The sequence below is a fragment of the Panicum virgatum genome, chromosome 6N, assembly GCF_016808335.1.
Source record: "Panicum virgatum strain AP13 chromosome 6N, P.virgatum_v5, whole genome shotgun sequence".
NCBI lineage: Eukaryota > Viridiplantae > Streptophyta > Magnoliopsida > Poales > Poaceae > Panicum > Panicum virgatum.
The window spans coordinates 37499750-37515849 of record NC_053150.1 but is presented as its reverse complement, the minus strand read 5'-3'; positions in this window follow the sequence as shown (position 1 = coordinate 37515849).

Sequence of the window (16100 nt, the reverse complement as noted above, 5' to 3'; positions counted from 1 at the left end):
GCGCCGCCTCGGCTCCGCCCGCCTGCCACCGCGCCGATCAGCCCGCGCAACCTCAGCCCCGCCCGCCTGTCGCCGCGCCGAACAGCTCGAGCCGCCTCGGCCCCCGCCTGCCTGCCGCCGCGCCGAGCTGCCAGAGGTGCGTCGGCCCCCACCCGCCTGCCGCCGCATCGGTGCCCGCCCACCGCTGGGCCCGTCGAGTGTTGGGGCCGCCTGCACCTCGACAAAGAGCTCATGCACCCCGCCGTCGACCGCGTCCACCAGGAGGCCCTGCAGCCCACCATGAACCCTAGCACCGGCCAGTGGAAGCGTCGGGGCGCAGTTGAATGTCGCGGACAGAAACAGAGAGGGAGGAGAGGAGATATGTTATTTGGATAAGGGGTACTTTAGTCTTTCACCCTTTTTCTCTTTTTTTTGAAACATTTTTTTGGTCCTTTATTAAACTTCAGCTCATGGTGATAAGATGACCATTTTCGCCAAAACATTATATTTAAATATGGCATGAGAGGCCATTTTTGCTACTGCTCGTCCTCCTCTGTGTCATTTCCAGACGATTCATCAACATCCATCAGTTGTGCATCTGTCCTGGCCCTTCTAGGCCTCAACTCAAGCTGACTGGGAGCTGCTGTAAGAGACGGGGAAGCTGACACAACAGCATCTGCCTCTGTACCACCGCTGCTCGAAGCCCCTCCAGCTCCTCGTGCAACTCGATCCTCATTGAGTTTGCTCCTCTTCTCACGATTTCTCACATATCGATTCATGATCTTCAACCTGAGATAGAAAGAATTCATACTGGGATTAGATCATGAGAAGCAAACCACAAGATCTGGATAGAAATAGATTAGAGCTGCACTTGAAACTGAAAAGAGGGTTCTGTCAGCCTCAGACCGGTCAGACCGGCCCGATGGACCGGTCAGACCGGTCCCTGACAGGAACAAGGAAAAAGGGCTCGGATTTGATGATCATTGCTCAGGAATATTGCTAGATAAAAATTATGAACTGTATGAATAACATCTAGCATCTCTTAGGAACAAATGAAGGCATTTGGCTGAGATTTTTGGTTCTGGCCAGACCAACCGGTCTGACCGCTCGGGCGGACTGGTCAGACTGGTCGAGATGTGCCCGAACCCTAGAAATTGATTCCAAGCAATGCCGTCAATGAAACTTCTCGATCTCTTAGAGAATGGTTCCTAGGCCTAGCAGGAACTACTTAACCGAAGGAATTGAAAGAATACGCGCGGTGCTAAGGGATTGGATGATTTGAAGTTTTGGTACCTTGGAGCGGAGATGAACGCGCGAAGAACTTCAAATTCGCCGCACCACTGGTCAATCCTCCCCTTCTAGCCCCAAAGCACGTGATGGAGTAGTGAATCCATGGGCTAGAGCTTCAAATCTCCAAAGGAGTGAAGATGGAGAGGGGAAGGTGAGAGAGGGCGGCACATGGGTGAAGGGGAGCGGCTGTTGGAGGCAGGATGGTAAAAGTGAAATGTTTTGATAGTTTAACCCGAGGAAGGGGCAAAATGGGAAGTTACCGGGTTAGACCGGTCAGCCCCAGGCCGCAAAAAAATGTTCTCTGGTGCTTCCTAGATCATCCGGAGGGAGGAACCTCGGATCATCCAAACCAAGGCCGGATCATCCGGACTTACTCAGTACTGAAATTCACTATTTGGCCGAATCATCCGGGGTAACTCAGGATGATCCGACAATGTGCAGAAAGATTGTGCAAGAGTATTTTGTGAGTGATAATTCCTTGTATCAAATGGTTAAGCACTTCCAAAATTTCATATTTTTCTGACCTTATGTGCTAACCATGAAAAAGAGATAGGAAGAAGAGAATTAACTTAAGGAGCATTTTGATGAATGTCAATTTCCGAACAAGAGTTCCTTGTTACTTCCAAGGAAGATAGGATGTTTCCAATATATAACCAGTCCTTGGATGAGAGAGGTGAAATGGATAGGGATCTATGGACTTGAGAACATCTCACTACTTGTGACTAGCAATCAAGCAATCAATGAGAACTATAGCCACAAGTAGATTAATACGGTCACAAAGACCAAGATCCAAATACTTTAAATTTGACACACAACCTATCATGCTAGTTGAGTTTTTCAAAAACATCTATCCTACAACACTCATAGCATGCAACAAGTCAAGCTATCACCACACTAGAGGATTTAGCACAAATCTTACACAAATTTACGCAAGATTGACACTTAGTCACAATTAGGAAGGTTTTAGCTAAATATCTAGGTGACATGATTTTTTGAATCTGATGCACACAAACGCACGCACTAGCATGAACATGTGGCCTAGATACTCAAAGGTAAAGCATAATGAGTAGAAAATATACATTTGCCTCTTAGCCACTTAAACATGTGCATAAGAGTTTTAAAGCCAACACTAACTCTCAAGGATGACACATAGTGTTCAATATAGCACAAGTACTTCATGATTATGCTTTATCAATCAATATTTGATCCAATGGATGAATAAACTCACATTGACTCACATTGGGTCCATAAAGAGCATAATCAAAACTATGAGAGACTACAAATTCACTTGAAGGAAATGTTAGTCCCAAGGACACAAATTGTAAAGTGATCTCCCCCTAAATAGGTGCATAAGAGTTTTGAATTTCTTTTAGATGCACTTTATCCATATTAAGGGACTAGGAGAGACTACTTTGACAATTTGATCACAAAGCACATAAAAGAATGTTTAAGTGAAATTGTGCTAGAATTTCTTACTGCCTGTAGTACATGACCCCATGAGATGCCTCCTAACCACATGCACTGAGAAGACACTTTTGTGGATAGCTTCTTTCTCCTTTCTTCCCACTTCTGCAATTTTTCTGGTTCAGACTGGTCAGACCGGTCAGGCAGACCGGTCACACCAGGCAGAACTACAGTAGGCCTCGTTTTGTCCACGTCTTGTACCCTTGAATAATTTACTAGATAGATTTGCATATCTGTGCTAAAACAAGACATTGCTCTACACAAGAGCCATTAAACGCATCTCACGGCATATGGGGAGTAACTCAAAGGAAAATGCCTTAGTCACTTATTAGAATGTCACAAGCTCAACACGAGTGACACTCTTGTACTCACCATGAGTCAAGTGACTAATGCAATTTTGAAATTAGAAACGAGTTACCGAGATGACATTGGATGAAGATATGCAAGATTATTCCTTGAACTTGGTCAATAACATGAATACACAATAAACTTCAATGAACCAAGCTCTCCAATGCATCTCCATGTACCTGCAACCTTTTAAGCTTTCTTTGGTGCCCAAATATTGTTGGGCCCTACAATGTTATCCACAATAGACTTGGAAACCCAAATTGCCCTTATGCTAACATTGGGTGACTTGATCACCTTAGTAGCATAAGTACTCATCTTGTCTTTCCCAAGTTTAGCAAAGTCATATTGAACAAGTTTTGAGTTAGGCAAATTACCATTTGGGCAATCCTTGCTCATATGACCTTTCGCTCGACAAGTGTAGCAAATTCGGTGTTTAATCTTGACAAAGGTGCTCTTGACTTTATTCTTGTTCTTCTGAGCATCACAAGTCTTTTTGAGTGAAAGAGCGAGCTTTGTGGGCTTTTTGGTGGGTCCAACAGCAGTACTGGCCTGGACCGGTCTGACCGGTCTGGGGTGACCGGTCTGACCGGTCTGGTCAGACCTGAACTGCTGAGGACATCAGTGAATTATGTGCCCCATTTTCTTGCATCCAAAGCACACTCTATTTTCTGGAAGTCTTCTTTGATTTCTTGAGAGTCGCTCTTCCTCATCGGGCTTGATTTGACAATTTCTTGCATAATGCCCTTTCTTTAGGCATCTATAGCACTTGACGTGTCCTAGAGACTTCTTCCTTGGAATATTGTGCTTGATGTTCTTTTGATCTTATTGAAGAGTTGAGCTAGTGATGTTTGAACTCTTCTCAAGCTTCTTCACCATGGAATCGCGGTTATCTTGAGAAGGTCTCACTTGCTCCTTGCCCTTCAACTTGATCACTCCTTCTTTGAGCCTTTTTACTTCATGCATAAGTTCTTCATTCTCTTGTGCAATGAAGTCATCACAAGATTCTACAAACACTTGCTCAATGCTAGATTGTCTTGCTTGAGAACAACATGGTTTAGTGCAAGTCAAATTAATTTGAACTTGTGAGCATTTGCAAGTGTGAGTTAGAGGTTCATAGAATTTTACCGTTGTAACCATAATCTCATGAGCCACTTCAAGTGAGACATGTGAGTCCACAAGCTTCTCATAGGATTTTTCAAGCTCCGTATGAGTTCCTTGCAAAGCCACATACTCAATAGTGAGCTTCTCCAACTTGGTTTTGAGCACTTGATTTTCCTTCTCTAGAGAATCTATACGAGATAAGGAGTTAGTAGATAAATTCTCTGATTTTCTTACCAAGGAGGCATAGGTGACCTTGAGCCTATCAAGCTCTTCTTTGAATCTCATTGCTTGATCAACTCCTTGGGTATCTTCTTTCTCGATTTCGGCAGTCAAGCACTTGTGATCAACATCACTTGAAGATGTTGACTCATATGAAGCTTGTGCTTGCATTGATCACCGTCAGGAGCACTTCTTGCTCTCCTTGCGCTTGTGACACCTCAGGTGTTAGCACCTTTAAATCCAATCAATGTACCTTAGTTAAAGTTAAAAGAAAAATTTGAGAAATTAATTTAAAGAGAAAGGATCAAATAAAAGACAAATCATACAAAAGAAATTAAAGGAAAAAGAAAAAGGAGTGAAAAGCTACTCAAAATTTAATTCAAAAATGTGCACAAAATTTTTGTTGGCTCATGAGAGGTGTTTCAATTGACATGTGCTCAATTGAACTTCAGCCAAAATCAAGTCAAAAACTGAATAAAACTAAAGTCCTTTTGTGCAAATATGCAAATGTGCCAATAGTTCAAAATGTGTTTTTCAAATGAAAATTTGCATAACACAAAAGTTGTAGATCTTGAAAAGTTATGCAAAAGTGGTATTCAACACTTTTCCATTTGAGCCCTCCAAATAGGAGATAATTTTAGTTTACCGAGAGGTCCCTGGAAATTTCAGAAATCACAAAAGAGCCCCCATCTCCATCTCTCTCTCCCGGTGCTCTGTTTTCCCGCCGCCCGCCGTACGCCGCCGGTGGACCTCGTCCACCGCGCGCCCGCGGCCAAATGGACCCGGGGAAACCGTTTAGCGCCACCTGGCCTGCCCCTTGGCGCCCTCCCACGCCCACACGCGTCCCAGGCCGCTCCCGAGCCGCCACGACGCCCCCAGCCATGCGCCGCGCCGCTGCCTCCTCCGCCCGCTCGCCGTCGACTCGCCCAGGCCGAATCGACCGCCCCCAGTCACTCCTTTCCTCACCCAGGAGCTCTGTGGCCTATAAAGACCCCCAGAACCCCCGCAGTCGCGCCCCTTCTCCCCTTCTTCCTCCTCCCGCCGCTCCGCCATGGCCGCCGAGATCCAGCTCGCGCGGACCGGCTAGCCCAGCCCCACATTGCCCCCTCCGACCACCGCAACAGCTTCGCCACCTCCCAGTTACGCTCCACACGCGCAGAATCGAACCCAAACCCCCTCCCGACGCCGTTCCCCTTTTGCGCCGCCGCCGGCGAGCTCGGGCTCACCGCGGACCGGCCAGCTCCGGGGAAGACCGAGCCCGATAGCTACCCCAGAAGCATCCACGAGCTCACGCGGTGCTCGTGCGCGCCTTGTTCCCCTACCCCAAGCCCTCCTTCGCCTCCGGCGCCGGCGAACCGAACAACCGACCCGCCATCAACGCCGACGAGCTCGAACCTGTGCTCCAAACGCTCGAACGTCGACCAGGGTAGGTGTTCCTCGATCCTTTCTCCCCCACGCGCCTCCCCGTGGCAGCCCCGGTAAGCCCTGCACCGCAGAACACCACCGGCAAGATGCCACGGCGGAGAAGGCCGGCGAAGGACCCGGTTGTAATTTGTTTTTTTCGTTCAAGGGTGTCTCTGCAAGATTTACAGTGTATACCAGTGAACTTCTAAAATGCGAAACAAATCACAGAAAAATCAGAAAAATGCAAACTCAACTGATCTGGAATCCTTGTAACAAAATCTACAAATTTTGTAACATTCACATTTGCAGAAACTCAACCGAATTTAATCTAGGAAAAAGATTAAGAAAACCACCTTGTGCATGTTCATGAAGTTATGCTCATCAAATGACCTTGATTTTTGGATATGTTATCACTAATAGGATGATAAGGTCACAGTAAAAAGATGACACCAAACCACAACAGTTATCATGTTAGAACAATCAAGATTCTCTAATCTGTGGTTAGCTTTCTCGATTTAATTCTGGAAAATATGCACATGAACTTGCTCTGAAATTTTTACTGCGTGCATGTAAAACGAAAACACTGCTAATACCTAAATTTCAGATTTATTAGAGTTCATTTGCTATATACCATGATTTATGCTTGTTTAATCAACTTAATTCCTCATATATAGTTGTTATGCTCAGAAAAATCCATGTTTATTTCTGGAGTCTCATTTTAGCTCTGTGTTCCTGTCTAAAAATTTTGAGCTGCAGTTACTGAGTTTGGCTTTGTCGAATAATCATGCTTAGCATCTTATGGTTAGGTTTACTATTTTTGTTTTGAGTAATCCACAATGTTTCTGGGCATGATTTTTGGGCATGATCTTGTTTAGAGTATATTATATCTGTAATAAAAAGTTCAAATGCAATACTGGTCAAATGCACCTTGATAAATTTATGCAAACTCATGCTAAGTTAACTGAATAATTAATTTATCATAGTGAGTTAAATCTTGAAAAATTTTCTGAAGTATGTTTATCTCATGAATAGTCTCTGGTAAAAATTTTAGAAACAAATCCTCAGTAAAACTTTCTGTAGAATTAATCTTTGTAAATGGCTTGCTGTTTTTAATCTTTTTATCACCTCTGCTATATAAGTGTATAAAATCTGGAAAAATTGCAGTACTGAGTTCATGCTTTGAAGTTGCTTGCATAAAATTTGTAGCATCAGAATCCATGTGGAACATTCTGTACAAAAATATGAAGTAACTAGAGTAATCCTTTTGCATGATTAGTTATAGTTTTTGCTTTATGGTTAAATGTTGAAATCTATACCATAATTACTTATTTTGAATCTGAGTTACTTTAGTGTTCATCACTAGCTCTTTAGTAGTTGTGATGTTAAGAAATAATGAAAGCATGTTATGTGTTGAAATTAAAAATGAAAACCCAAAACCCCACTCATTCATGAATAACCATAGTTATGCTTACTACTCTATAAACGATTGCCCATGCAATGAAATGTGAAATCGGCACTAAAATAACTTAAGTGGACTACAACTTTATCGTGAAGGAAAGAAATTGTTATCCATGAATAACTCATAATCTTGCATTGCATATAGAAACGGGTAGTCTCGCGGACGGAGACTACGAACTGGTGCCCGCGGACTCTCGTGCGGAGCAGGAGATTAATCTGAACTGTACTAACTTGTCTCAAGACCTGGGCCAAGCCCCAGAAGCTTTTCTGCCTGACAGTGCCCAAGAAGGCAAGCCCCGGAGCATAATCCCACTATTTTCCGAATTATCATTCAGCTATCTATTTATTAATGTACTGTAATATTTTGTTTTTCTGCATTTAAGTTTTCTAGGCGTTGATCGAAAACCATAGATGCATGATCCCTAGGAACCTATGTTTGATACCGGATCTTTTTATCGACTAGTTGCCAGGCTAAATAGGTACGGTAGAAGTCGAGTGGTTTCCTGCCTCTCGCGAGCAAATAGGAATTGTACTGACTTTAATTCCTGTTGAAATGTAAGGACAACGGGCGGGGTTGTGTAGTTGTGATACCCCGCTGGTATAGTCAAAAATGGCTAAGGTCGTGGTGTGTGGCTCATTTCGTTAAGCGTTTGAAAGTACTAGCCACATACCGAGAAATATGGTAATCGGTAAGCTTAAGTACCTGATTGGACCGGCGAGTGGAACGACCATTCACCCTCTTGGTAGAAGTAGGGTTTATATTTTTGTCGCGACGTACGGGTGCAGAGTGGTCGGACTCTGTAGTCGGGGAGGGTGACCCGGATCCACGGACTGGAAAGAAAGGGGAAAAGTAGCGTGGGCGGGAGCGAAGTCAATCCCCATGCGTGTGGTCTAGGTTCCCCTGGCCAGGTTGAAATTCGATTCGGAATCGTCCGCCTCTCACGGCATGAGATTGCTTAATGATTTCGGTCACATAGAGTAACAAGTGGAACAGGATGATGATAATACTGCTGGTTGATTAAATGGTTGCTCTACCATGTTTGAGTAGAGTTAGTTGCAAATTTAGAATGGTTAATTCCACTAGAATCTGGCTAAGTAAAACCTGAAAGTAAGGATCAACACTTAGCGGCATTTTTGGCAAACAAACCCTACCAACCAAAAAGCCTTGCATGTCTAGTTATCGGACTATGTTATATCCGGAGACGGGTCAGTCTTGCTGAGTATTAGTATACTCAGCCTTGCTTGTGGCACTGTTTTTCAGGTACTAACTTTGAAGATCTGTTTGCGAGTCTTACTTGGCCTTGTACTCTGCCTCCGGGTTGGTCGGTTGAGTGGGATGGCCCTTCAGCTAGTGCTAATCACCCTCCCGCTGAGTGACGCATTCGTACGGGCTTTACCGATGCGTCACGTTATTTCGTTAGTTATCTTTTAATGCTTCCGCTGAACATGAGACTTAAATAATTGAGTAGTTGGAACTCCGTAGTACTGTGCTACTCTGAACATGGTTTGTAATAAATTTTCTTTCCGCTGCAATCACTCTGAGATGTATGAAATGGTTTGTGTTGTAATCTCTGGGCTCACCTTCGTGTGAGTGTTGTCTGCTGATCCTGGAATAGCGTGGCTTTTATCGAGGCTTCACTCGAGGAACTACCGGTGAGTGCCAAAATTGGGTCAGAGTTGCTTAGCAACGAAGATCAGTGCACCCGGGCCCAGTAGTTTTGGGTGGTTCCGCCACAGCTGGCATCAGAGCTCGCAGACAGCCTACCAGAGATGGCAACCTCGGTTTTCAAAACAACAATTTAAAACTTGACTTCAAAACTACTAAAGTTTTTGAAAGAGTTTAGGATCTCCAAGGACAAGTCTAGAACGTAAAGCCCTATGGGATCTTATGGGTATAATCAGGTGGCTTATTTTGTATGGCTAACTTCCAGCACATTACTTTTCAGTATTTAAATTCTGTAATCTAAATTCTACAACTACATCATCGCCACGAAGGTATGCTTACTCAGTCAGCTGAGGGAGTCTGACCTTCCCGTCGGTGATGCGAGCCGAACGCTGGAGCTCAAGCAGTGGCCTACTTGAGCTGCTGCCCATATACCAACTTCGGTTGAGTATATGGGGAGTAATGGTTCGAAATTGGAATTCAATTCCCCGTCAAAGACGGTACTCAGTCAATACGTTGTTTCGATAACGTATGCTTAACGTTGTCCATACGGCGGTAATGGTATGGATGCCGATTCTATAGTGATCGGTAATGTATGGGGACGCTTTCGTGAGTGCTGGCACGAAAGGTTCATTTTATATACTGTCAATCTTCTGCAGGTACGCTAACTCGAAATCGAATTATAGGCTATCTAGCTATATCGAGTAGCTATATAGTGAGAGACGTAATATGTATGCCACCAAAGTCATCGCGTAAGACCAAGGTTACTTGGCAATTTTTCCTTGGTGAGGACGTATAGGTTCTGCATTCATTCTCAAAAAGGTTAGCAAATAAATCTCTGGAGAAATCGCAAGTAAATCAGCGAAAATACTATCCTACGGAGCATCCAGAAAGTCTGTAACCTGGTTTCCACGAATTTTAACCTTCTGTTAAGTCACTCAAATCGACTTGGGGTAGTAAGACTAAATGATGTTTCCTAAGTTATCAAGCTGCTGTAAAAATTTGAAAATTTTTGAAGCCTTCTAGCATGGCCTTTGTATTTTTGGATCAACCCTGTGTAAAACTGTTAACTCTGAACAGTCTATACAACTGAAATTTTTCGACCATTATAAGTTGTTCAAACTAAAAATCGTTCAACATGAAAGTTGTAGACAACTAAGTGATGAGCTTACCATAAAAATTTGAAAAATTTTTGACGTCTGGGTTGAGAGTTATAGTCAAAATACACCCTCTCTGGACACTCAGTTTTCCTGGTTGACATCACTCTGAATACCTGAGCATATCACCCCCATGGAATCCGAATTGAGCTTAGTGATGACTAGGTGAATTGTTCCTTAATATCAAAGGGATCTTGTGTAAATTTTTGAGAATTTTTGAAGCAAGTTCTCTACAGTTTTGGCCATTTCTTTCACTGTTCCAGAGTTAGTAGTTCTTGTTACCATCAGCTGATCTATCGGTCTTTTGTTGGGACAGATGGAAGAGCTGCTGGTCGTTGACGCGCAGGGGCACGTGCACTCCGCCTGCCTGCACTGGGACGGGTTTCCCCGCCGTCTTTGGGAGCTTTTGAGTGCAGCCGGATACCTCCAGCCACCGGTTTACGATGGCCACGAGTTTGTTGAGGACGGAGTTCGTCGCTGCAGTGTGACGATGGTGATTCCACAGCACCCGCTCAACGGGTGGGAGCCGATCGTGACTCAGATGGTCGGTCACTACCTGTTGGACACCTGGGAGCTTACCGCCATGAGGGCGATGACCACCTTTTGCTCTTTGCGCCCTCTGGAGGTAGTTCTGACCGCGTTCGGGTTGTTCCCTGCACCTGACCCGGCAGACCCGCTTTGGCTCGACCGGATGGCACACGTGGACGTGGTCGCTACCCTTGACCCGGTCGGGGCACTTCGGACGACAGCGATGTACTTGGACGGCCTCTACAGGCTTCACACTTACCAGAGTTACGCCGTCGCTCAGTTGGTGGACCACGCTCAGGCCTTGCACCTGGCAGTCCAGCTGAGAGATGGGCAGCTTCAGGAGGCTAGTACCGAGCTCGAGAGCAGGGCTACTCTTATCGCCCAGCTCCACGGCCAGGTTCACGAGCTTCAGGACACTGTGTCGGATCGTGACGCTACGATCAACTTCCTGGAGGACCAGTTTCACGACCTGCAGCTTGAGGTGGACGAGGCTCAGGGGCAGCTCCACGCGATACAGCACGCGCAGGATGCCCTTCACGCACCTCCCGACGAGATGCAGGTGGACGAGGAGGACGAGCCCCAGGAGATAGAGGGCGTTTCAGAGATGGACTCCGAGGACCAGGCGCCGCAGCCCGCACCGGTTGAGGTTCACACTCCCGCGGCGAGTGAGGCATCGGTCAACATGTAGACCGAGGCGCTGTTTCTTAGCTTTTGTAGACTCCTCTTAGTGTGGCCTACTTTTGGATCATGGCTACTAGGCTAACTTAGAGTTGAGTAACCCCCTTAGTACTGATGTTAGGAGTGACCAAGTAGAAATGAGAGCACGATGGATGTAATGAACCCCTAATGCTACTAGTGTTAATTATCAGTGGTCTGCAAAAAGCTGAAGGCAGCAGCTAGTTCGAATTTTTATCCTCTTTTCCTTTCGGATTTAGCTCCTGAGTTGAATACCAAAGTTGTTCCAAATTTCATCAGGAACCTGCTCGCAAAATTTCAGCCCAAACGGATTGGTATTGCAGGAGATAATCGCAAATTACAGAAGCTCTGTTTTCTGTGAAACAGAAAAACCAGAGGAGGAGTAAATGAATTTTTCGACTAACCTACTCTGGAAATCTGACTTTGTGATGACTACCAAAGTTGTAGATCATGAAATTATCTATCTCCTGTAAAAATTTCAAGTTTATATCAAGTCCCGAACTCCAGTTATGAGCGTTTTCGTATCGCTGGCGTTGCTGCACAACCTGATTAAGCAATTTCCAGTATCTCCATGTCACTTTGAGTTGTATATTCCATTTGAAATGATGATAATGATGAGCCTAATGCAAAAGTACTCACATTTCAGATGGTTGGATCAACTCGAGGCACCCCTAGTGGTTTTGGAGCCGGAGGGAATGGCGATCCACCTCCACCTCCTCCACCAGTGGGTATTGCTGAGGTTCTTGCCGCCCAGACGGAAATTCTGCGGCAGCTGGTTCAAGCTCAGCAGCAACCGCGGGGTGGGCATCATGCTCATCACGCACAAGAGGCGAGCTACCAAGATTTCCTCAGTACTCAGCCTCCGCTGTTCAATAAAGCGGATGAGCCTCTGGACGCTGACGCTTGGATTCGCACGATCGAGTCCAAGTTTTCTCTATTGACTACTCCTTGTTCCGAAGCGAACAAGACTCGCTATGCCGCGCAGCAGCTTCGCGGATTAGCTCGTATGTGGTGGGATCATTACCACGGGATGCTACCGGCTGATCATGTGGTGAATTGGAATGAATTCAAACTGGCTTTTCGAGATCATCATATTCCAGCCGGACTTCTTGACCGTAAGCTCAACGAGTTCTTGGCCTTGACTCAGGGCACTCGTACCGTGGTGCAGTATGCTCAAGTATTCCATCAATTGTGTCAGTATGCTGGACATCATGCCGATACCGACGCTAAGAAGCGTGAACGCTTCCGTCGAGGCCTTAGCACCAAGTTACAAGAAAGGCTAAATCTTGTCCGTGCGGACTCCTTCAATGAATTGGTGAATATGGCTATATCTCAGGAGGATCTTATTTCTGCACACCGCGCTGAAAAGAAGCGCAAGGCACCTGCTGGACCCTCGAGTGCCTCTGCACCGAGGTATCGTATTGTGCAAAATAGCCCACCCGCACTCTCTCAGAAGGCCCCTCAGCCAGGGCGTTGGATTATTAGGCCTCCTCCACAGCAGCAGCAGACTCGATTCGGGCTTCCCCAGCAAGCTCGATTTGCACCTCAACAGCAGCAGAACGGCCCTAGGCCGAATGCCCAGCCAGCCGCTCGCCCCGATAATAATAACCGCTATTTCAGATGCGGGAGTCCGGATCACTTTGCCAAGATGTGCCCCCAGGCGGGACAATCTCAAGGGCAGGCTCCTCGCAGAAACGATCAGAACAAGGGCAAGAGGCAAACCATCCAAGTCAGGCAGGGCCGACTTAACTTCACCAACCTTGCTGAACTACCTGAGGGAGCACCAATCATGTCGGGTACATTCTCTATAAACCATCACCCCGCAGTCATTTTATTCGATTCTGGTGCATCTCATAGCTTCATTAGTTCTAAATTCGGAGCAAGGGTTGGGTTAGATTTTTGCCACACAAAAGGGTCATTCATGATATCTACTCCGGGTGGCAAAGTTGCATCAAACCAAATCGTTAATAATGCGCCACTAAGTTTGGGTAGTAAAACTGTCCCTACCACTTTAATATTGCTGCCACTAGAAGGTATGGACATTATTCTGGGAATGGATTGGATGAACAGACATGGGGTAATGTTAGATATCTCTTCCCGAGCTGTCGAAATAAATTCTCCAACTCATGGTCATTCGGTTCTATATTTACCTCATCACCAATGCAAGAACTCTTGTGCCTATGCCATGAAAGATACTCGTCTCGAAGATATTCCGGTAGTCCGTGAATATGCAGATGTGTTTCCGGATGATTTACCTGGTATGCCGCCAGACCGGGATATCGAATTTATCATTGAACTTCAGCCTGGTACAGCCCCTATTTCAAAAAGGCCGTATCGAATGCCGCCCAAAGAATTAGCCGAATTAAAAATCCAGCTGCAAGAACTTCTGGACAAGGGTTTTATTCGCCCAAGTGCTTCACCATGGGGTTGCCCAGCACTGTTCGTAAAGAAGAAGGATGACAGTCTGAGGTTGTGTGTTGACTACCGGCCTCTCAATGCGGTGACCATCAAAAATAAATATCCACTTCCCCGCATTGATGTACTGTTTGATCAGTTGGCTGGGGCAAAGATCTTCTCCAAGATTGATCTCCGTTCGGGGTATCATCAAATTAAAATCCGGCCTTGTGATATTCCCAAGACCGCCTTCTCAACCCGATATGGTCTCTATGAGTACTTGGTTATGTCTTTTGGTCTCACCAATGCTCCGGCTTATTTTATGTATCTCATGAACTCGGTATTTATGCCGGAACTTGACAAGTTTGTCGTTGTTTTTATTGACGACATTCTGATCTATTCCAAAGATGAGGCGGAACATGAGCAACATCTGCGCATTGTTCTTCAACGTCTCAGAGATCATAAGCTGTACGCAAAATTCTCCAAGTGTGAATTCTGGCTGGACACAGTCAAATTTTTGGGTCACACTATATCTAGTGAAGGCATTTCAGTTGATCCCAGCAAAGTACAAGAAGTGATGGACTGGAAACCTCCTACTTCAGTTCATCAGATCCGCAGTTTTCTCGGCTTGGCGGGGTATTACCGCAGATTTATTCCGGACTTCTCCAGAATTGCTAAGCCCATGACAGAACTACTAAGGAAAGATGTCAAGTTTAAATGGAACACGAAGTGTGATGAAGCATTCCATACATTGAGAGCACATCTAACCACTGCACCAGTCTTGGCTCAACCTGACAACAATAAGCCATACGACGTTTATTGTGATGCTTCAGGCACTGGTCTTGGTTGTGTTCTAATGCAAGACAATCGGGTGATAGCTTATGCTTCCCGAGCTCTTCGGCCGCACGAGCTGAATTATCCCACTCATGATCTGGAACTAGCCGCCGTTATTCATGCTCTCAAGCTTTGGAGACATTATCTTATGGGCACTCATTGCAATATCTATACCGACCATAAGAGTCTCAAATACATTTTCACTCAAAGTGAGCTGAATATGAGGCAACGAAGATGGCTGGAATTAATCAAAGATTATGATCTGGAGGTTCATTATCATCCGGGCAAGGCGAATGTTGTAGCCGATGCGCTCAGTCGCAAGGTTCACTGCAATTGCCTATCAATGGAGTCATATAATGACACATTGTGTGCTGAAATGCAAAGGCTGAAATTAGAGATCATCCCTCAAGGTGCTTTGAATCATATTTCGGTGGAACCAACACTCTATGACCAGGTCATCATGGCACAATTACACGACAAAAGTGTTGGTATCATCAAGCAGCAAGTAGTAGAAGGTGAAAATAAATATAAGTGTTTCCGAGTGGACCATAAAGGAATTTTGTGGTTCGAGGATCGCCTAGTCGTTCCAAAGAATCAGGAGTTGCAGAAACAAATCCTGGACGAAGCACATCTCTCTAAATTTTCTATTCATCCGGGTAGCACCAAGATGTACCAAGATCTCAGACAAAATTTTTGGTGGACTCGCATGAAGAGAGAGATTGCCAAATATGTCGCAGAATGTGACACCTGCCAGAGAGTGAAAGCTAGTCACTTGAAAGTTGCTGGAACTCTCCAACCTCTACCAATTCCGTCTTGGAAATGGGAAGATATCAGCATGGATTTCATCGTGGGCTTACCAAATACTTCTCAGCACCATAATTCCATTTGGGTCATTGTTGATAGGCTCACAAAGACTGCTCATTTTATTCCAGTGCATACTGAATATCGAGCCAAGAAATATGCTGAGATCTATATTGATCGAATTGTCTGCCTACACGGTATACCCAAAACAATTATATCGGATCGTGGTCCTCAGTTTGTGGCAAGGTTTTGGGAGCAACTCCAAGAGGCTCTCGGAACTAAATTAATTCGAAGCTCAGCTTACCATCCACAGACTGACGGGCAGACCGAAAGGGTTAATCAAATTCTTGAAGATATGCTTCGAGCATGTGTCATCCATTATGACAAGAACTGGGACAAATGTTTATCCTTGGCGGAGTTTTCTTATAACAACAGCTATCAGGCCAGTCTGAAGATGGCACCTTTCGAGGCCTTGTATGGTCGACGGTGTCGAACTCCTTTGAATTGGTCTCAGACTGGGGAACGTCAAATATTTGGACCCGAATTAGTGGTCGAGGCTGAGGAGAAAGTCAAAATAGTACAAGCTAATCTCCGAGCAGCTCAGTCCCGGCAAAAGAGTTATTTCGATAAAAGAAGGGATCCTTTGAAATTCATGGTTGGTAACCACGTCTATTTACGAGTGTCTCCAACTCGAGGCGTTCAACGCTTCGGAGTTAGGGGTAAGCTCGCACCTCGCTATGTCGGGCCATATGAAATCATTGAAG